Source organism: Colletes gigas, unplaced genomic scaffold (assembly GCF_013123115.1).
Source record: "Colletes gigas isolate AHSC1104 unplaced genomic scaffold, ASM1312311v1 Colletes_gigas_Sc00011, whole genome shotgun sequence".
NCBI lineage: Eukaryota > Metazoa > Arthropoda > Insecta > Hymenoptera > Colletidae > Colletes > Colletes gigas.
This window is the reverse complement of record NW_025106640.1, coordinates 9,633,846-9,655,769: the sequence shown is the minus strand read 5'-3', so window position 1 is coordinate 9,655,769 and position 21,924 is coordinate 9,633,846.

The following is a 21,924-nucleotide window of genomic DNA, read 5'->3' as shown; positions in this document are numbered from 1 at the left end:
TTCTGAACCTGATCTTGGTATGCAGCAGCAGTACCCGGGGGGTTTCGGGCGATGGACCACGAGCGAACAACGTAAGTATAAATTTATACTTTGAAATTTGTTAATTAAAAATCTCTATAATTTTCACAATAGATTCTAATTATTTTCTTGCATTTTTGTTACAGTCTCTGGACCTGAATCTTACCAGCAGGACCATGCTGACTGATGGATGACTGATGGATGATTTCGGGGACTTCAAGTCATCACTGGTGAGTCGCATGCTATTTTGTTTCCTCTGGTCCCCAACCATGTTGTAGGATGAAAGATCCGAATCAACACGGGTGACCAGTTGTATACTTGCTATTTTTGACGAGTTAAGTGAATAGTAACATCCACTGTTATATTTTCTAGAGCAGGTTTTAGGGTCTTCTTGCACTCGCGTTTCTTAATGTTACAAATGAATACACATTATGATTATTATAAAATTTTTACAAATATACAATCTTTATAGAATATATGAAATATTTTTCTTAACTTTATACGAGTTGTATGATCGAATAGAAAATGAATTAATATAATGTGAAAACATTATATTTATCATGCGATTTAACGTGCAAGAAGGCATTTCGCGACAGGTCGATTTTTGAGTCAAAGTAACATGCATTTTATACTAGTTTCATCTTTTAAAAAGTTTACTTTGACGACAAAATCGATCAAGGATAATTGAGTATTTTGATTGACAATTTAATGAATTCATTTCAATTTTTAAAGTAAATTCTTTTATCATGAAATCTCAAGTAGAGTCTTTCATTTTAAATAATTCAATTTCAATTATAATAGTTTTATCGAATAGTAGTATTTTTCAATATTATCATATTTTATTATTGATATATTACATATAACAAGTCGAGTCATTTTAATTGAGAATAGATACCGTTTAGCTAATTGTTAATAACCAGTTTTTCTAGTCAGGATTTTCAGGATACTTTTCCGTGTTCGTTGCCTAAGTTCGTGCACATGCCCAAGTGTTATTTGCACGAGCGAAGGCAACGGGGCACGATGACTTAGTTTGTAACATTTATAATAATAATTCATCCGTGCGGCTGACAATGCTAGTGTATCGTGCACGATGTACTGTCCACATATGTGTGTTTGTGGTTAGGATGTGGAAGTGCATCGTTGCAAAAGTTTATTACATTTCAGATACAGAATTTTTTGACATTAGATTCATACCAGTCACAATAATAATATTAAACTCATAGTTATTATTTACTTGGCAATTGTTCGTATTGCATATTAGTCAATAATATTGCAAAATGCATAATGAATTAGCTTTTCAATCTTATATAGAGTATATTTTAATCAAGACTATATTAGATATATCAAAATGTTTTACATAAATAATAAAAGTACGCAATGGGCACTAGCTTTGTCAGTCCACTGCAAAAACTGGTACGTACACAATTAGAGTATGAATGAGATTGTGTCCGGGTGTCGGAGGAACCCCGGGGAATCCTCTCTAGTTTAGGTCGCGCCCGGACATTGTGAATGAGAACCGTGGAGTGTTTGTTTGAGAGACTGAGTTTTGCAATTTTTTAAATATAGGTTTAGGTAGGTAGGTAACTTTCTCTGTGTGTGTGCTTAATCTAAGTAGGTAGGGTCAGGGCAGGACTGTCCACATTAGTAATTCGGGTAGGCGCGTTTTCGCGTGGCAGTTCTGTTCCTGTAGTTACGATTTCGAGAGTAGAAATGTTGCTGATTCAAACGGTGTACTTGTGCTGTTTGTTTCGGCTTTATTTTCGACTCCTCGAATCGCGCGACTCTTAAAGTCGCTCTCTCGCGCTCGCGGTCGTGGTTAGGTCCCTTTCGAAACGTTCGTCCCGCTCGAGATTCACCACGTATGCTCTTTCAACAATTCGTACATTGTTGGAAGACTACGTATTGCACAAAATCTCGAGCCCGGTCTTTCGTAAGTTTCAGGCATCGGCAGGACCGCCGAAGAAAGAAAAGGCTCTAAATGAGCTGAAGAGGCCCTGACAAACTGTCTCAAGAGTGGGCTGCAACAAATGGCTTTTCATCTTCATTCTCGGATGAAAATGGAAAGTCATTCCTCTTACTATTTTGTCACTTAACTCGTCTGTAGTTGTAGTTAGTTTATTTTTCTGACTGGCTCACGTATGCATGTACCTGATGGTACATGATTGCACCATACATGCCAGCCATCCCTCCCTATAATTCGCGGTTATGATATACATAGAGTTGCGAATATCCAATTATCGCGTTTGCTTTTAGAGTTGCGAATCACTGTTTTTCGCGTTTCCTTTTCAGGGTAGTGTTGCGAATAATTATCATTCGCGATTGTTTTCATGCAAACTTAGGTACCGGGAGTTTGCTTTAAAAGTAGCGTTGCGAATTATTGATTAACGCGATTGCTCGTAGAGTTGCGAATTACCATTTTTCGCGTTTTCTTTTCAGGGTAGTGCTGCGAATAATCACGATTCGCGTTGCTTTTTTACTCTTTTATACATATAATGGACATCAACCGCGTTTGCAATTTTCATTCTATAAATTAGTGTTGCGATCTTGATCAATCGTGCGATTTTTTCTTTAGAGTTGCGATATTTTCAATGCCCAAATTCTACCCCAATTGTAGTACTAGTAGTTGTAGTTAGTTTATTTTGTGGCCAGTACATGTCTATGTACATGTACCAATAGCCCCTGATTAAAGTTAGAGTTGCGAATAACATACAATGTTCGCGTTTGCTCGTAGAGTTGCGAACAAATATTTATCGCGTTGATATATCAGTGTTGCGAATAAATACGATTCGCGATTGTCTTTATGCAAACCTAGGAACCGGGCGTTTGCTTTAAAAATAGCGTTTCGAATTATTAGTAAACGCGATTGCTGTTAGAGTAGCGAATTACTATTTTTCGCGTTTGCTTTTCAGGGTAGCGTTGCGAATAATTACCGCTCGCGATTGCTTTTATTTTTACAAGTCGCGTTTGGAATTTTTCTATTATAAATTAGCGTTGCGATTGTTGATTTATCGCGTTGTTGCCCGTAGTGTTGCGATATTTAAAACGTCTAACTTCATCCCCATATGTGCCACTCTATTGTAGTTTGAAGTAGCTTGATGTAGTTAGTTTATTTTGTGCATGTATGTTTCTAGCTACAACCAAAGACGCCAGCACCTGATCCAGCGTTTTTGGGCTACGCGATTTGCATTAGCGTTGCGAAACAAATATATTTCCATTAAAGATAGAGTCGCGAATATAGAATAATCGCGTTTGCTCGTAGAGTTGCGAATTCCTATTTTTCGCGTTTCCATTTCAGGTTAGCGTTGCGAATTCCATACGCGATTGCTTTTATCGTTATTTAAGAATAGCGTTGCGAACGTACCGATCGGTTTGTTCTTAGCGTTGCGAAATACTATTTTTCGCGTTTACTTTTCAGGGTAGCGTTGCGAATAATCACCATTCGCGGTTGCTTTTATTGTTAGAAATCGCGTTTGGAATTTTTATATTATAAATTAGCGTCGCGATCTTGACTTGTCGCGTTTTTTATGAATTAGAGTTGCGATCCAATGCCCAAAACGCTGGCCATTGCACCAGGATCATCAAGAAGCAAGAAGAGATTCTGCAAAGCCTCGAATGGCTCAACGTTATTATTAAAATTAGTGTTGCGCATGATTGAATATGGGTGCACGCGATTTAATTAATAAAGGAACCCTGTGTGGTTCATTTTCCGAATAACAAGCACCATTCGCGTATAGTTTTTTATTTTATAAATTAGCGTTGCGAAAGAAATCCACTCACGGGTTGTTTTTTGAATTTACGAGTGGAAAATATATCCTTTCCTTTATATGTTTGCCAATGAAAACACTGCTTGAAAGTACTGTTGCGAATAGACAAATTATTTCCTTTTTCAGAACGTGTTAAAACCTGTAATTTTTATGAATATATTTTGATCACAGATTTGTGATGCATTTAAAAATGCTGTATTGTAATTAATTGTGTCATAGATTAAATTCATGATTCATATATATATCACCAATTATTCATTATTAGAGTTGATCATTTTTACGGGATATAATCACCTTTTCGACCTAATTGTTATTTATAAATAGTGGATTATTTTATAAATATTTTGTATTCTTTGCATGAATCAAAGTTTGTTCGCGATTATTGTTTTAATTGATGGTAAATAGAATGCTTGTATCAAAAGGGTATGCAAATTGCAATTCGATATTTCATATTGAGAGTTAATTTCCGCGTAAAATCGACATTTTCGTTCGCTATTGCTTTTTCTATATGAACCTAATTTAGTTTTGAATACAGTAAAATATAGTTATTGCAATGTATACGTCTTGAAAAAATTTTTATTCGATAAATGAATATTTCGTATTTATCTTAACACTGAGACGAATTTAACTTTTCATTTAATTTCTCGTAATATTTATGTTTTTAAACTTTTCAATATCAATTTTTACTCGTGGAAGTTTTTTATTACCATTAGTCTATCTTGACGGTATATAATTATTTTTTTCTGTGTCCATTAATACACTTTCATTTCAGCTATTAATCCTTTGAACAAGTTCTTGTTACAGGATATAAAATCATCGAAGAATGGAATTGGAAATGGTACACGAATTCCATCTTGTTCGTTGGTAGAAAAATATTTCATACAATTTTATTTATTGTCTGATTTATGTTTCAGGGAAACATCGTGGGATTAATCAAGACGCTAAGAAGAAATATTTTTTCATATTTCTTTGTTTCATGTCGGTTATATTTATTGTATATGAGTGTATGTTTTAGAAAAACATCGTGGGATTGATGAAGACACCAAGAAGAAAATATTTCTTCATGTTTCTACAGATTGCATTAGAATATAAGTACAAATGTATATGTATAGATCATAAGATAAAAAAGCGTTCTCCTTCCGTTTATTAAGTATTACCGAAACGTGTTCGTAAATTTAAGTGGGAATGATTAATATTAAGATACATATTAGAATTCTAATATGCAAGGTGCCATACGTGCAGTTGCACATTTCTGGTTGGATCTTCAGGATCCTTTCTTCGTTTTGATTCTTTAGTAATCAGGATTCATACGTGCAGTTGCACATTTCAATTTCGTTTGTAGAAAACATGTGATGGATTATTTCACATGAACCAACATTTTGTTAGGTTTTTGATCTCTTGATCGGTCAGAGTTCGTGCGTGCAGTTGCACATTTCAATTTCGTTTTTCGAAAACATGTGTATCATCTCACATGTATTGAGATTTTGTTAGGTTCTTCATCTTTTGATTGGGCAGTTCTTTTAAGAACTCTCCTTTTGTAGCTCGTTTCTAACTTTTCGATAGTTTCTCCGTTAGATAGGTATTCGAATTCCTCGCCAAAGGAAGGGTGGTTGGGGCGAGGCTAGGGTGGGTCTCCAGTCGCAGCAACCTCCTCGTGGTGAGACCTGGATCATATTATTTACTATGTAATTAATATAATTATTAATTACATAGCAAATAATATGAGCTAATGGCTGCGTTCTTCTTATAGTTCCACATACCTTCTTCGTCCTGGTGTGTGGTCTAATAACACTGATTTCGAGTCGCAAATACGTTCTTGCCGAGTTAGTTTTTAAATAAATAATATAGGATTTGCGGTGTATTTATCAATGAGAATAATTTTGAAATCTTTAAATAATCTCAATCGATTGGTTATTCCAATGAAATTTATTCCAAAAAAATAATAAAATTTATGTAATTTTATTTTCTGTCTCACTTCCTCTTGTGTTAATTTCTAAATCTGTTGATAACGTTGCGAGTGACACGAAAATGGTAATGGGGTCCCGGGACCCCAGAGAAACGGGCCGAAAAAATACATTAGGTGAAAGGTCTACTCGTATACCTTGTCTGTTGTGAAAGGTGTACTTGGATATCTCGTCTGTGCTTGGATTTTGTCTGTGATGTCAGTAGTAATCAACATTTGATCAAAGCGAGTTCTGTATAGAATTGATTTTTATATGATGATATTGTCAAGTAGGTCCGTTTGGTATTAACCATTATCCATTATCCGCAGAAATATGCATCATTGTGGTAATCGAGTTAGATCGAATAAACGGGTTCGTCTTTACGCCTCGATCTATTTCGAAAATTGATGATATTGCCAACAAGAAACGGTTAAAACGAGTCGATTAGGTACTGCCATCTAGTAACAAGATGTTGAACGAGCAGAATATCGGCCGTCGAGCAGGGATGCCAACAGGACGTGCGCATACGCGGCAGACCGTAGTTTAGTCGCGTCGTAAACAAGGGCTCGTTGGATCGTTGGTCATTTTTCCAAGTTTCTTCGCGAATTCCCTGTTCATTCTCGTTCCCGTTCGAGCAGTTTCGGTGCTGATTCTCGCGACGTTGCAGCGTAGAGTCGGTTCGAATCGAGGTGAATCATTAATGGGATTTTTCCGGACGTATTCACGGTAGTGTGAGTGCGCGGGTTGGCAAGCGTTGCTGCTCGAGTGCAGTAGGGCTGCCATTTTCCGTGTGTTGCGGTAAACGAGTAAGAAAGAGATAGATATATTCGAAGGGAGACAGGAAAGGTCCCGAACACACGGTTTTCACGGTGTAAACGACTCAAGGAATTCTCGTCCATTTAATTCGTCTTCGGACAATTAAACACATCGTCGATACAGTGGTGATAGGAAAGTACAAAGCAAAGGTGGAAGGGCAAATCGCGGGAGCGCGCGTTCGAAACTGGACCGACGATCAAGGTTAGTTCCTTTTTCCATTTTCTTCTTCTGGTCTCCCTCATTAGCAGGAACGAACGCGTCGAATCTCGAGCATCGAATGACACTCGTTGCGTCGCGTCGCGTCGCGTCGCGTCGTCTCGCCTCGCCTGGCGTCGTGTCGCGTTGTTCGACTGTCATTGTGCAGAGGAATCTTCGGCATCGATGATTTGCTTTTCGCCTCTTTATCGTATCGAATTCCCCCTTTATCGATCAGCTGACATTTTTTACGACAGACTGGTGCAGCTCACGGAACGGCGGATGTAGAGGAGATTCGATACGAGATTCGTTCGTTAAAGAGCAGACAATGCACAGGCCAGTTGGCTGCGTTGAGTCGAGGATAAATCGTGTTTCTAAAGTGCCGACATCTCCTCGATGCGGGAACGTATCGGGACGTGTTTCCGCAAAACGATATTAACAGTTGCACAAGGTTCGCGTTGCTAACGGTAATCTCTTTACGTAGTTTTCGTCGTTGATAAATCAAATTGGATATTAACGAGCGATACAGTGTCATCGAAGCAGTGCACGCAAACATACGATTCCACAACGACGCAACGATATCGCATCGCTCGTGTACTACAGGGTAGGCGAAATATTGGAGCCGTTCGTCGCGAAATACCGAACGTGTGGATGAAATGCTCGGCTCTTGGCATGATTTTAGTATATGTAGATCCGTTCGTTGACGGTAATCGTCTGCACGTTTTCGAGATACGGCAATTAATTCCGCGATAGAGTGAAACGCGATTTAGCGTAGAATGAGAACAGCATGTTCAAAGGAGGTGTAGGAATCGATGAAAAGTATAGAAATTAAAAGAGAAGATTCTATAGTATTTTATTTTAAGAATGCTCGTTTGGAATAAATTGCTCGAACCAACGCACGTATTTAGGCTCTCTATATAACGATAAAGATCGAGATACGATTAGCATTGTTCGTGATTGTTAGGCTATCGAAGATGCGAGGCTTTACCGTAGCGAACCGTCTGCGAGATCGCGACACTGTAACGTTCGTCTTTGCCTATCCCCGTTCGCGATATATGTATGTATAGAAAGAGTGTGATAAAATTTCATGCACGGTCTAAACGTAAAAAGAGAGCGAGAGAGACGTACGAATCGACCTAGAAATTGCACAATGCAGAAAAGCAATCAAATATCAATTTCAGCGGAATATCGTCGTGCGACGAGTGCAAAAACGGGCCGCTCATATTCCAATTTACACAAGATGGTTTCAACTATGGAAATGATTTTGAAACATCACGTAGGTAGGCGCGCGCAACGAGGAAAAAAGGAGACCACCTCGCCGTGACGCCTTGTTACCGCGTGTTATCATCGATATCGTAGCGCTGCTATTACAGCTGCGAACGTCGAATCGCAAACGACGAACGTGCTGTAACGTCTCGTTCTTAGGCATTCCGAAGTAACTTTGTGTTCAACGATTTTATCGGAGTATACGTGGGAGCCTCGATAGCTTCTATCGGAAACTAAAGCAAACCGTTGGTAAGAAACCGACGATTACATCACAGGTTAAATATAGGCCATATGTAGAATAGATATGTATATACCGTAGAGCCCGTCTAAAGTCGGCTTCGTGTATCGAACATTCGCTAACTGCCAAGCAACGAACGAATATTCGGTACTCGTCGGGTATCTAAACTCGTTGTTCAAGAATGTGTTTCGCGATAAAAAACACAGGCTCGTGTCGATGTTTGATATCATTCTCGTCGTAAGTATGTTGCGTCGTATGCAAATTCCTCGTGAAATTCGACCTTGGTAATTAGAAATCGAACTGTGCGTGTGAACTGCGGCGTTTCGAGTCGCGAATCTTATCTGTTCGTAAAGATTGTTTCGAAAACAGATGAGTCACAGGCGCTCCGTGAAACTCGTAACAAAGATACCGCTCGAAAGCAATTCTTATCGAGATGCGGATGGCGTTTCGCACGTTCGTCTTGGTCATTTTACAACCGCGCCGCACCGTTTCGCGACGGTATTCGATCGCTTCGTAAAGAGTGCGGTTTCTTTCGCTCTCCCGGGACGTAGATGCGGTCTTGATAACGCGAAAAGTCACTTTTAACGATATTCGGCGGTAACGCGCCCGAGCATCGGTCGGAACAGCCTTAGTTGCTTTTTCTAATATAGTCGGACGAGAGGAAGCTGAATTGTGGTTCTATTGCTCGTAATGGTTGCTGTAGCGTAATGTAACTTGAATATCCCTCTTAAGGCTAAGCTGGTGTGTCGCATGGGGCAAGTTACGATTTAAAACTCGTAAGATTGCGTTCGCGGCACGTCGTTTACGGTTCTCTTACTCCTGCGGCTGGTCCCTCCTTCCTTCGTGCCAACTTTTAACGCGAAAGTCGTACTATGCGCCTCCTAAGTATCCTTCGCGGATAACGCCGGTGGCGTTACGTCGTCCGCGTTCTGAATCAAGTGCTCGATCAGATTTAAAAAGCGAATATAGAAATACATGTGTATCTTGAAATAAACTTTTAAGTTTAAAATGCACCGGTGCTGTTTTACCGTTGATCAATCCGAGGTTCGTGGGGTACTCGCGCGACGCGCTATCGTCCGTTCGGTAAGGGAAAAGCATGGTAGCCGCGCGTCTGCGATGACCGCGGCTGCCTCTGCAGCCATGCGCGCGCGTCTTCGTTCCATATGCGTATAGCACGTTGAAGCAACGGGTCAATGGCTCTCGGCGACTGTATCTCATCGAACGTGAACTTGGAACGAAGGAAGCGAGGCTTCGTCGCGTGTCGGAGACGCGCACGATGTCCCGTACATACCTGAAATTTTATTCAAAACTCCTGCCCGTTAGTTTGCAACAACCGCGCTGGGGTCGTTTCCCTTTCGCGTTGCCGAAATGCCCGTCACTTTTCTGGAAATTCAACCATGTAGTTCCGTAAAGAAAAAGCTTCCGCGTTTCAGGGTCTCGTCGAATTTCAGATAGAGCATGCAAGTCCGTGCATGCGTGCGTGCGTGCGTGCGTGCGTGCGTGCATACGTGCGAGCGTTCGCGACACAGGGTCGATCGATCTTCCAGTTCACCGTGCCGTTGTCGGTTTCACGCTACGCTCGCTGGCGGAACTTGGCGGCAAGATTTCTCACGTTTCATTAGGTTCCACGACGCGACGATAAAATGATGAAACCTTTGCTCCATCGTGCATTAGCCTGTCTACTTTGCTCAGGTAATGCGCAACTGTACCCACATTCGCGACGTTGCGCGTTGTATCGGGCCAAGACATCGACCTATTACCAGTTTCGCGCAACCTCTGAAAATAGAAGAATTATCTTTTTTAGAGATAACGCCTCGCATCGAATAAACGTAATCGAGTCGTACCCTTTTTATTTCGGGATCAACGTTTCACCATCAACGGAATAAATCCTTCATTAAATCATTTTTCATCGTATCGCAAAGTTCGTATCCTTGCTAGTCTCCTACAACTGCTCGTCTCGAATGAGTCAAGCATTATCTCCAACACGCAATCGTGGGTCAGGTCTGGTTACCGATGACTGTAAGTACCAACGGTCGAATATTAACTTTATCTGACTCGTTTTCGCTGTTACTCGATTACCCTTACTATTCTTACTCTTCTGCCTAATGCATATAAACGAGCGAGCCAGTTCTCGCGCCCAGGCGAGATAAGGAACGATGAAATTTCTATACCTGCCCTTTCGTTGCGTTAAAGCGATTCTTCGTTAAAACTAGCGCGGTTTCTACATCTCCGTTCAAACGCGCTCTTTCGATACTACTACGACGGGTATGTTATATTTCCTCTCATCAGCAAGAATAACATCGTTCCACGACTCTCTCAAATATTTAAAATTACTTCCGTATTCTTAGAAAGTTAAATCGAGCAAAACGAGCGCGTAACAAAACTTTCTCTAGTTCTCTGAAACCCCGTACCATCTATATTGTATACTTTGTATCCCGAAATCTAAGCGATACGACGCGACGGTAGTATTCGACGGTCTTTCCGCTACGAGCAACTATATTTGCTTGTAGTATACAAAGGTTGGTTTGCAACTTTGCAGCGACTTTAGTCGCCCGTAGCGAAGGAAAGGTTGATCGGGAGGTCGCAGCTAGGGTCGTGTCGCTTGTTTCTAAAAATTAGTTGAAAAGAAAGGTGTCTTTGAGGATCGTCTTGAATCGAATGACGTTCGATGGTTCCGTGACCAGTTTGTTAGATTCGAAATAGACACTGTCGAAGATAACGCCGAGGTTCGAACGAGTCAGCAGTTTTTGGAAGCGATGGGATTAACTTGGTGACGCGTTGCTTAGAGACTCGAAGAATCGAGGTACCGAGATACCGGTAGTTATCCGAAGCTTTTCGATAAAAATAAAGATACGGACGAAACATTGATGCGACTGTTTCTCGGAAAAAATACACGAACGTTCCCGTTTTTGAATTTCAAAGTGCTGATACCACAAGACGCGGCGGCGCACACGAAACGAACCGAAATATGTATGTATCAGGGCGGATAGCATCGATAAACTAAATACACAAAGACGGCGTTCCATTTGGTCTCTGGACCGTATGAAATCGCACGAAAGTCTTGCATACGCGTTTATTTGTTTAGCGTGGCGCGGCGCGCGTATGTCGAAATGTCACGCGTGCCGCCACCGCCGCCGCCACCGCCGCCGCCACCGCCGCCGCCGCATTGCTTTCGATCGGACGTGTAAAACAGAGGGGAAGAGAAACGGGTATGGTATATCGAGGGCGAGAGACCACGCAGAAAAGAAACTTGTCGGCATCAACGTCTCGGCGCACAATGTTATCGACCGCAGGAGTGCCCGATACACACCTATGCCCCAACTATTTTTTTCCTGTACGGCAATCGTGTCACCACCGTGCTTTATCAAATACAATGTTCTTTCGGACGCAGGCACGTTTCTTTTCCGTCTGAAAGTTTCCTGTTCCACCGTGCACGTCTTCGATTTCGTTGATTTCTTCGTTTTCGCGAATCGTGTTCCTTACCAATCGAGCGGCGTCTTTCTTTTTTCGATGACTCTTCGTTCCGCAACGCGCGAATATCTTTTCTCGTTAGCGAGTTTCGTGGTCGACGAAGCGAAAGAAAATACTCGAGCATCGGCGACACTCTCTTGCTTCTCTCGATATTTGCGACCGGAGATAGGAATAAGTAAAGGAGGTCGATTTTAACTCGATAAGGATGCAGTTCGAGACTGGAAAGTTGTAATTAGAGTACATGGCGCGGTACGCGATCCGAGCTATTTACGCTACTTCCTTCGACTAATTTCAAGCAAAATACTCGTTTCGTTTCTTACGTAGGCACCTATTATTATTTTCACTGCAACCACGGTCCGATAAACCTCTGACCCGATGTAACAACGTATCCATCGCCGAAACAATTCGGATAAGCAAACTCTCGAATACAGAAACTAGCGTCTTTCTCTCCCTCTCTGCATTTTACTGATCTCTGGTTGTATCGATCGAAGGATTTTCATTTTTCGCAAAGTGAAATTACGCGCACAAATATAGGTTAACCCGGTCAAATATTAATCAATATTGACTGCCCTCGCCTTGACCAGGACTTTCTTATTGCACGCGTGCGCGTGAAACGTACGAAATCCGTTTAGGCTCTTTCTGTGTCAATAATCGTGGTTACCAACGATTCGCTACTATTTTTCGTCACGGCCTCGGGTTCATTTCGCAACCAATAATTGTCCTCTTTATTCTATTTCACGCGAATTTCACGCAATTAGATTCTACGCGAGTCTTTGATCGTTAAATCGGCGAAACGCATCGCAAACTGAAGCATTAATTTCGTTGCACGATGTCAATGGATCTACCGTGTCGGCGTGTGGTGTAGCGATTCACCCTCGTACAAGTACGACCAGAATAAATGATCGTTAATGCGTCGCTAGTTCCGTAACGGGCACCGCTCGACCGAACTCTGTGTAAACTTATTAAACCGGCTTCGAAAATAGCAAGACCCGTGCCGGGGCTGATAAGTATCGATGCGTATTTAAATGGACAAATTTTCTCTTACCGTTGTTCAAAATAGACCTGTTTTGCGGATCTCGTGCCGTCTTTTTCCAATGTACAGTTTCTAAAATTATCTTTCACGATCGTAAAGCACGACCCAGTAATAGCGAGTACCAGTCATCCCGGTGAATGCAACATTAATTTTCATTGCGTCGAGACCTTGGCTGTCACCTCGTACCTTTCGATGTCGCCCCATTAACAGCACCGTTGCGTGCTATTTTCTTTTTTTTTTACAACTTTATTCGTTACGTTAACAAGTAGATGCAAGTACAAGAACTGTATCGTATCGATGTACGCGAGGTGGTTCAACTTACGTTCAATTCTACGATGTTAGGAAGCTGGAAACGTACAATGGTTAATTTACTTTTTCTAAATTACTTTGAATACGCGTCAGAAATAATTAGTTGTCATTTTTCCATTGGTCGTTAAAACAATTTCCCCTTAAATTGGACACGCCAGCGTAGATAAAAAGAAAGACAGGGAAAGATATAGCGCGTACGTAGCGTCAAAACAGGAACGAAACGTGACTTGAAAATAGAAAAATTCTTGGTGGAATATCGTATTATGTCGCGCATCGCGTCGTTGCCGCACGCACACCGGTGAACGTGCGTGTCGAGTCATGCTCGAGACCCGTTTCGCAATGCTCCTTCCCTACCTGACATTTTACGTATCCAGTATAAATAACGATCGTTGCTTCCAGTACAAATAATCATTTAATAAATGCCACGTTCGTACGCACCCGCGGCTTTGAAGCTTGATATTTATTTTGCGCAGATTTCACATCCAACGGCCTCCGCTGATCAGGAAAAACGATCGGTGCCTCCGATTCGTCGCGAGAATTGCCGACAGGCCAGAAAGAGCATTCGTAATAGGAATGTCACGCCTAGTTGTCCATCTACCGATTCCTAATCTCGCCCCAAAAAATACTGCTTCGACTCTTCTCCGTATTCGATCGTTGTTGATGCAATTTCGCGATTACAACTATAAACGCTCGCGCGGTTGTGGTTGTAATTACATTTTCGTCTCGCATTGTAGTTTCGTTTTGTTCTTCCAACGCAAAACCGATATATGTACATATTTGCTTCTTACGTGGGATTAGCTATTATCGTTTGACATTTGAACTTTTTATCGATAACGGTGTAAAAGCGAAGCCTGGAAACGTTCGCCGAGAGTCGAGCAACATATCCTTCCTGTCGCATCGTCGCGCGTAATTTCTTTTAAAATGCTCGTTTAGACCATGCGCCGAGTTTATCTTGGCAAACGTAGGCGTCTCTATAATAATAGAATTTTGCGTTTCGATGCTCGGTTCTAGTACGGATCGAATGTTGCGTTATCGATATATGTACATATAAACGGCGAGTAAACGTAGAATGATGTGAAATCCTGTGGATAAGCAAGGACAGTAACGGGACGTAACGAGCCCAAGCCCACGAGGAAGTTTCCACATTGCGGATGATAGAGGCGCCTCAGGCGGCGCCGGGCGTCTGCCTCCGAGTCAATCGGGCTCCGAGCGTAGCTTCGGCTACCACCGAATTCAGTTCACGGTGTTGGCTGCTGCTTTGTACATCGTATCGGTTTCTGGCTTCGTGCTCGAGTTGCAATCGTTGTCACGTGGGTAGTTCGCGATACCGTTGCAACGCTCGGAACCGATTAGTTGGGCTCTTTTTACGGCGAACGATCCTCCTATCCGCGATGCCTGTCTATATGTACTTGTTTTCATTTTCGCGTACCTTCATCCTCGTCGCGTCGCGATACTACTATTATCGGTTGTGCATCAACACCTAGATACACCGTAGTTACAACTTTTGCTCACTAAGAGAGTATAGATGTCGAACATTTTCGGAAGAAACCCATTCAAGTCTCGGAGACGTCTGTTCTCCCATGATAATAGTTGTCAAGAAACCCTTCCTCGGGTAAGTGTTTGGTGTTACGTGTAATCGGTGAATGTGAATTTCGACGCTGCTTGCACGCAACGTTCGCGAAATACGATCGAGAACCGAATATTTGGCGAATTAACATGCCACCGTGGGAGAACCAAGACATGGGTCCGTAAGTGCATCGACTATTTCTGATAATAGGCGTATGTATTTTCGATATTTGCCGCGAACGAATATGGAACCGACAAGCTCTCTGGACTCTGAGGGAAACTCCGTGCCGCACCGCGCAGCCTCTCTCGTCCCTATCGGTCGAAACATTTTCGCGCGATATTTCAACAAAACTGTCTTTCGATTAGAAGTTTCCTACGTCCGAATATTTAGATTTGCTTCGTGGTATCTTGAAATCGCGATCCCCCAAGGAACCGACACGTGTTTCAAGAACGAGGATCGCGGTATTTTCTCCGTAAAATAAAATTCGGAATTGTAGTTGGTTTGCACGAGTGCCGGAAGTCGTTTTCTCGCGATAGACCTTTTTCTTCGGACTTGCGTAAGGGAGATGGACACCGGCGATGAAACATTCAAGTTCCCCTTGTTTCGTTATAACGAGCCACGGTCCCAGACCAGCGAACGCATTTCCGCAAGTTCGTTCGCTTTCAGTGACGTATACATACTTGCAGCTCGCGGCGAGTAGTAACGAGAATTTATTGGTAAATTCATGAAACAGCGGGTGGTAAACTCAAACGAATCGCTTCGTTATTAACACCAATACCAATACCAACGCCAACAACAACCGTTACGCCAGCACCTGCGTTTTCACCACCTACGTATACGTGTTACCCCGTTGCTTTATCCACCAAGGCGAATGATTTCTTTCTTTAGACAGCGGCTGTTGGACGAATCAGAAGCGTCCAAGCGTATGTATTCTGCGCTTCTCGTTGGCTCGTTTTCATAACTGGGCCAGGCTCGTCGTAAACTCTGATATACGTAGCAAGCTCAGCACATAAATCTAGTCTTTTTTCTGAACATCGTACGTACGAACAAATTGCTTGTAATTAAATCAGTTTTAGCACCTTTTTGAGCGTCAACGGAGTCCCGTTTCGTCGACTCGTTAGTACTTTTTGCTCTTTCTTGTTCTCTTGTTTCGTTGCAAGGTCTACGATCGCCTCCCACGAGCACCGATAGGTTCGCGTATAAATTGGATACGACGAACGTCATCGAGAGACATCGTGAAAAATTTAGCACACCTCCCCCGCGCGTTTCCGCTCGCTCCAGTCTCCAGTCTCCGGTACTCGGCTATCGATTACGACCGATCATTTCGTGTCCTTGGACGTTTCGAGGAAATTACGTCGTAAGAAGGTTTCGATCGATTTTCTCGGTGTACGATATTATGCGACGCTCCCAATACGATATCTGCTCTGTCGGGAAAAACTGTTTCTTCAAGACTTTCAATATCTAATCTTATCGCCAATTCCTTGCGACAGTGACTTTGTGTCTTCTACTTTTATATCGTTGTCAACTCTCGAAATTTAGGCAATATCGGAGTCACTAATGTACATCACAAGCCTGGTCTTTCATAGGTAATTGTTTGTACTCGAAATTATACTTTACTCGATCCTACCTAAGCGAACCGAGTAAACGATATCAGTCGTGTTTTAATCGCAAAACAGATATCCCTATCTGTTTTATTGATTGGTACAAATTTATCAGTTTTTCTTCAAAGTGAACTGTGCCGATATCATTGTAGCCAACATACAAACGATTTGTAGTGGTAATTAAGCTCTGAAACTAACCGTATTCTAATCATCGTGATAGATGCGTTTTACTTTTCTTTACAACGCTCATGGTTTCAATTAAATTAGTAGACATAACGACCGAAGAACATACTAATCTATAATTTTGACATAAACATAGCGACGTTACTTAAAACTAATTGCTAGTCATTATTGTCATCATTAGTGTTATCATTGTCATTAATAGATATTTTTAACGACTCCCAAAAGACTAACCGATTAGCTGCTACGACTGATTTTAATTTTTCAATTAGAATATCTGGTCGTTGAAGGCAACTATATTTCATTTCGAAGATGATACCTGGTAAACTTTTACATTAGTTAAAATACATTTTTAAAATGAATTAGGATAAATAAATTAGACACTTTATAGACGTCTATAAAGCTTTTAGCACTTTCTAGTTTTGTTTGAACGGTAGAACGTACATGGAACTTGCAGTTATTCCAATATGCATGAAAAATGGAAAATGGAAACACAATTTCTATTTATAAATGTTGGAAATCGTTTCAACGAGGCCGGACAAGGCATAGCATTTTTTTATCGACCGTATAGCTACTCGGGAAACTGTGTTTTCCACAGACTTAAAAATTTATCGATTCCACGGTGAGTTTGCGCGCAATTCTTTTAAAACGCCATAGTCATCGATCGGTGAAAGAATCGTTATTGATCGCGGGCCGCGGATGGAGGGAAAATAAGCAGATTATTTCGATAAATCGCTTTATAGAGATAATTGAAGTTTCTCGAACATCGCCAGTTTCGTTTCGATGTTATTTTTCCCGGGAACAGTATTTCCCCGTTAAACTACCGGAAGAGGATTGAATTTCACAGCAACTGGTAGACACTGGTTGTATTTAACGTGCACACGGACGATGCAACGCGGCCCGCCACGGGAATCGCATAGATTATTACTGCATCTCGCCGCGAACCATTAACCTGACCCCTTTCGCGTTCGATAACGATATACGAGTTGAAACGTGCAATATTGTAGAAACGCGCCTGCGTACGCCTGCGTACGCCTGCGTACGCCTGCGACACCTTGAAAACTGTTTGCTCCGTTGATTCATAATTGCTTTTGGTTTCATGGTGTATTACGTTATTAGGTGAATATAGACGAGCGAACCGTAAATTGTAACGAACGCCGAGGCGGATAACGGTAACGTTTCTTGCAACTCTACCGGTACTCGAGATTCTTCATTCTTTATTACAGTATGTCAAACAAACATGATGTTATACTTGTAAAGTTTCAACTCGGTATTGCACCTGCCATCCCCTATTCTAGCAGCTCTTAATGTTAATCGGTTCGTCCAGTTATCCTAATTTCGATTCTACTACTTGTAATACTTGGTTCGATTCCATTTTCTCGGCGGTAGAAGTAAACTTGAACCGCAAACAATTAATTTCACCTGTAGAGGCGGCCCCCCTTTTCAGAAATTGAATTACACTATCCGTGGAACAAGTTAATTATATTATTCGTAGACAAAGTGGTACCCTTGGCTTACGTAAATGTACCAACACTCGAGACACGTTTCTAAACGTTGTATCGATTCTGTTTCACGCGCCCGCCTCTCTCTCTCTCTCTCTCCCTATTTCAGCGAAATTGAAATTTATTCAGCCGAGACTACGAAGGAGGGTCTGTTCCTCTTTGGTATTCTTCTCGTCGTGGTAGAGGCGATGAAGCCCCTCAACGAGCCTGGACACCCGTTCTATTTTTCGAAAGCGTATTTCTCGAGCAGAATACAAATGGCGGCGGGTGGGCCCTCTCGATCGCGGTTAGCCAGAAAATATGAAATGATAATAAATAGAAGAGATACATATGTAAGATTGTAGCATAGGCGTGCGTGGTTGGTTTTCAGCGCGATCGTGTCCGGTGGTTATACCAGCCGTTGTCGATCGGAAACGCGTCGATGATTTTCTACCTCGATGAAACGCCAAGGCCTAACACGTAATCCCGTAGACCCTTGTCACTCGTTTCTCGGCCATTATTCGGATAATTCGGTTAGCAGGAAAAAGAACATTTTGCCAGTTCCCCATTAAGCCAAAGGCCGACGTTAGACGAGACGGGTAAGAAAATCGATTACCGGGCTTCGCGACGCGACGCGACGCGACGCGACGCGTCCGGTCTGAAAGCTTTCCGCCTTACACGATAAATCCTTCCTTCGCGAACGAAGATATTCCATTACCTTTCCTCTGACCGGAAAAAGGTTTTACTTTTAAATTGCATTGCTCACGGTATATCTCATCGAGTTCTTGCGTCTCTGGAAACTTGTTGCGAATTTTTTACTCGAACGGTTACGATCTGTACGCGTTGTCGATTATGGAACGACTCGTTTAACGGTTAAGCGTCGGAAGAAGTTTATTTCGACCAATACCTCGTTAGAATTTCACGCAAACTAAACAGTTGGCAGAGTATTTACGGTATTAATTATGGTAGGGCTTACTTAGCGAACAAACTCGCAGAGCAAGAACGATCGATCAACGATAAACTGAGACGGAAGAGATATAATAAATGATTATTGCTTAAATATTGTTTATTTGAAGAGATGATACATAGACTCTGTAAAGGATTACTGATTTAAAGTTGCACGGGATCACAACAATCACTATAATCTGGATTTAAAGCCCCAATCTCTAGCAGAAGCTCCAAGTAGAAAGAAAAAGAGGTGATTTATCGTAAGTTTACCATCCGGTTTGATCGACCGTCTTTCTCGCTGACCTTTTTTTGCGAGAAAATTGATCGAAGAAAGCAACGTCGTTGATGGACCGTTCATGGGAAACTAGAACGAAGGATAGCGAGATCGGTAGAAACAAAGTAGAACTGATTTCAAAAAGTGAATTAAGAAAGAATGTCTGGATTGATAGTGTAGCGTTACACCGGCCGAGAATCGCGTATTATAGAGTTACCGATACCATGATAGTAACGAGCGGAAGAGCGTGTCGTGTTTCCACGCACGTGATGCGTACTAAATAGAACGATTAGCAACGCGGCTGGCTCATAGACACGTCGTTACGCCACGGAGACGACCACTTATCCCTGAAATGGAATTGTTTGCACCGACTTCTAAATCGTGTTGTCGTACAGCTGTATATCGCGATTGAATTGCCTTCGTGCTGCACCGAACGCCACCGCCGCGCCGCGCCGCGCCGGACTGCGACCGCAATTTACTACTTTAGCTTCCTATCGGATGACCTCTGCTACTCGTCACGAAGCGGAAGTGCCGTGCACATAGCTGACATTTTTTAACGCGAACAGACTATCTATAAATACGATTCCCCTGTAATGGTGACGGTGGTATGCTGTGCGGTTGTCGTCGGTTACAATGCACGGATAGTTTGCAAAGCGAAGCCTTGCCTTTCGAAACGCGCAGAAGCGTGTATATGGGTCGAACTTGTGCATACATACTTTGTTGCTTTAAACAGAGATTCGTCTTTCGACTATGACGATCAGTTTTCTAGTCCGATAGCTTTTCCAAATAAAATTCTCTTATGGAAATCTAAACATTATTTACGGTCTTTAATCCTCCGGTAGTTGTCATCTCGGAGCGGTTTCTGTGTAATTTACATCAACACAATATACCTTTTACATAACGAACTCTTCGGCTACCAACACGTAAATACAACACGCTCTTTGCATAAGTACAATGCACTGTTTACGTAAGCATAATACGTACGCGAGGGAACATGTGCGCGCACGTGCGTGTGCATGCACGTTTTGTATATCATCGCGGGCCCATATTGGTGGCTCGAGCGAACCTAGATGAAAATAAAGAATAACGTTTGAACGTTGTACATTCTGCACCAATTTGCCAATAAAGTGGATGGTGGTCACCGGCGAAGATCACCGGCCCGCGAGTTTCGGCAACGCTCCTCGTTTACACGCTATCTTTGCAACGTTCGCCAAGATGCTTTCGTACATTCACTTTTTATTCGCTTTCTATCCACAAGGCAGCATCGTTAAATCCCTCTTTCGAAATCGCGCTCACGGAAAATTTCACGAGCTCTCCACGGCTTTTTCTTGAAATTTCTTCGCTTCTTTTTACAGCCCAAGGTTTTCTTTCTCGCTGCGTAGCTTTAGATTCTACGGCCAGCTCGTAGAACTACGGTCCCGACGATAAACCTTTTTTCCTCTCTTCCTTACCTTACGAAACACCTGTCGCGAATACCAGAAGGGAAACCAAGTGTTTGCGCCAGTTCCCGACATACCTTGCTCGCGATTAAAAGTCTACCGACGAATCGCTGTGTCGCTATCTACACTGTATTTTATACCGTTATTAGTTGCTATCAATCTTGACGTTAACTCGAGCGTTGCACCATAGGGAAAATTCGCAGACGTTGTATCCAAACGATCACCGATAATAAGTCGACGATGGAGTAATGTCGACCGCGAGACCGTAGCTAGCAGCGGTGAGTCGATCGAACCACGGCTTCTTTGTCGAGAAACATCCATTCCGAATGCAAAACGATTGCCAAAGATAAAATGATAGCTATTTAAAAGAACATCATAGGTAGAGGGCTCGAAAGAATGATGCTCGTTTCTCTAGACGGATTATAAAAGTGTTGGTCGCTTGTATAATAGTAATTTCACGCATAAGCTGAACCGGACCTTTTGAATCTGGTCAGAGCACGATTACGTAATATGACCAGTCTTTTAGTGTTTGTTGTAATCCAAGGTGTCGCCGACAAGTTGGATATGCAAACTAACCGAACCGGTGCGAATCTATCGAACAGTGTCGTAACAAGAGCGTTAAATTTAGCGATCGAAGAAATCGTAGCTAAGATAGTTACGGGCGAACCTTAGAAACTCGCATAAATCGTTCAAAAATTTCAAATCTTTGCAATGTATTTGGTTCTTAAGAAGAACGATCCGTCTATAAATTGTCGGTCGCCAGTATCGTGTCCTGGCAGGAACGGTTTCGTTATCACTTTGTATTGCTGAGAATTGTACGATGATTGTCCGGGTAAATTCCGAATGGTTCGATGGAAACGTAGGATGGCCCTCTTCCTCGTGAAAACGAGTCGGACGGTTGTTAGCCGAGCGTTGACTCTACATAGATAAATTGGATAATACGATTAGTATGACCTTCGAGGCAGCCCGGACAAAGTCTGATCGGCGGCGATCCAATGACGGTCGGCAGGCGTTCGTTCGCTCGAGTCCCGTTGGTACGCGCGCGAGGCTTTCAATTCGTGTTCAAGGTTCGTAAAGATGTTCACGGTCGATTAGAGTGTACTGGATCTGGCTAGCTCGTAGCAGCAGCGTCGGACTCTGACAATTGTCAAGGATAGCGAAAGCTACGCTCTTGCACGGTAGACCGTCGTCGCGTGACGGCTTCCTGTTTCGTTCCTACGAGATCTGTTCGCGGTTAAATCTGTCCACGTATTATACATACATATAGTTATAACGAACGAGCCGGTTTCACTTTGACGCAATCGATGCCTCGTTACATCGATCGTGTCATAGAAGGCTTTCGATGTATTTACACGGGGAAAGGGTAAGGCGTCGAGTCGTC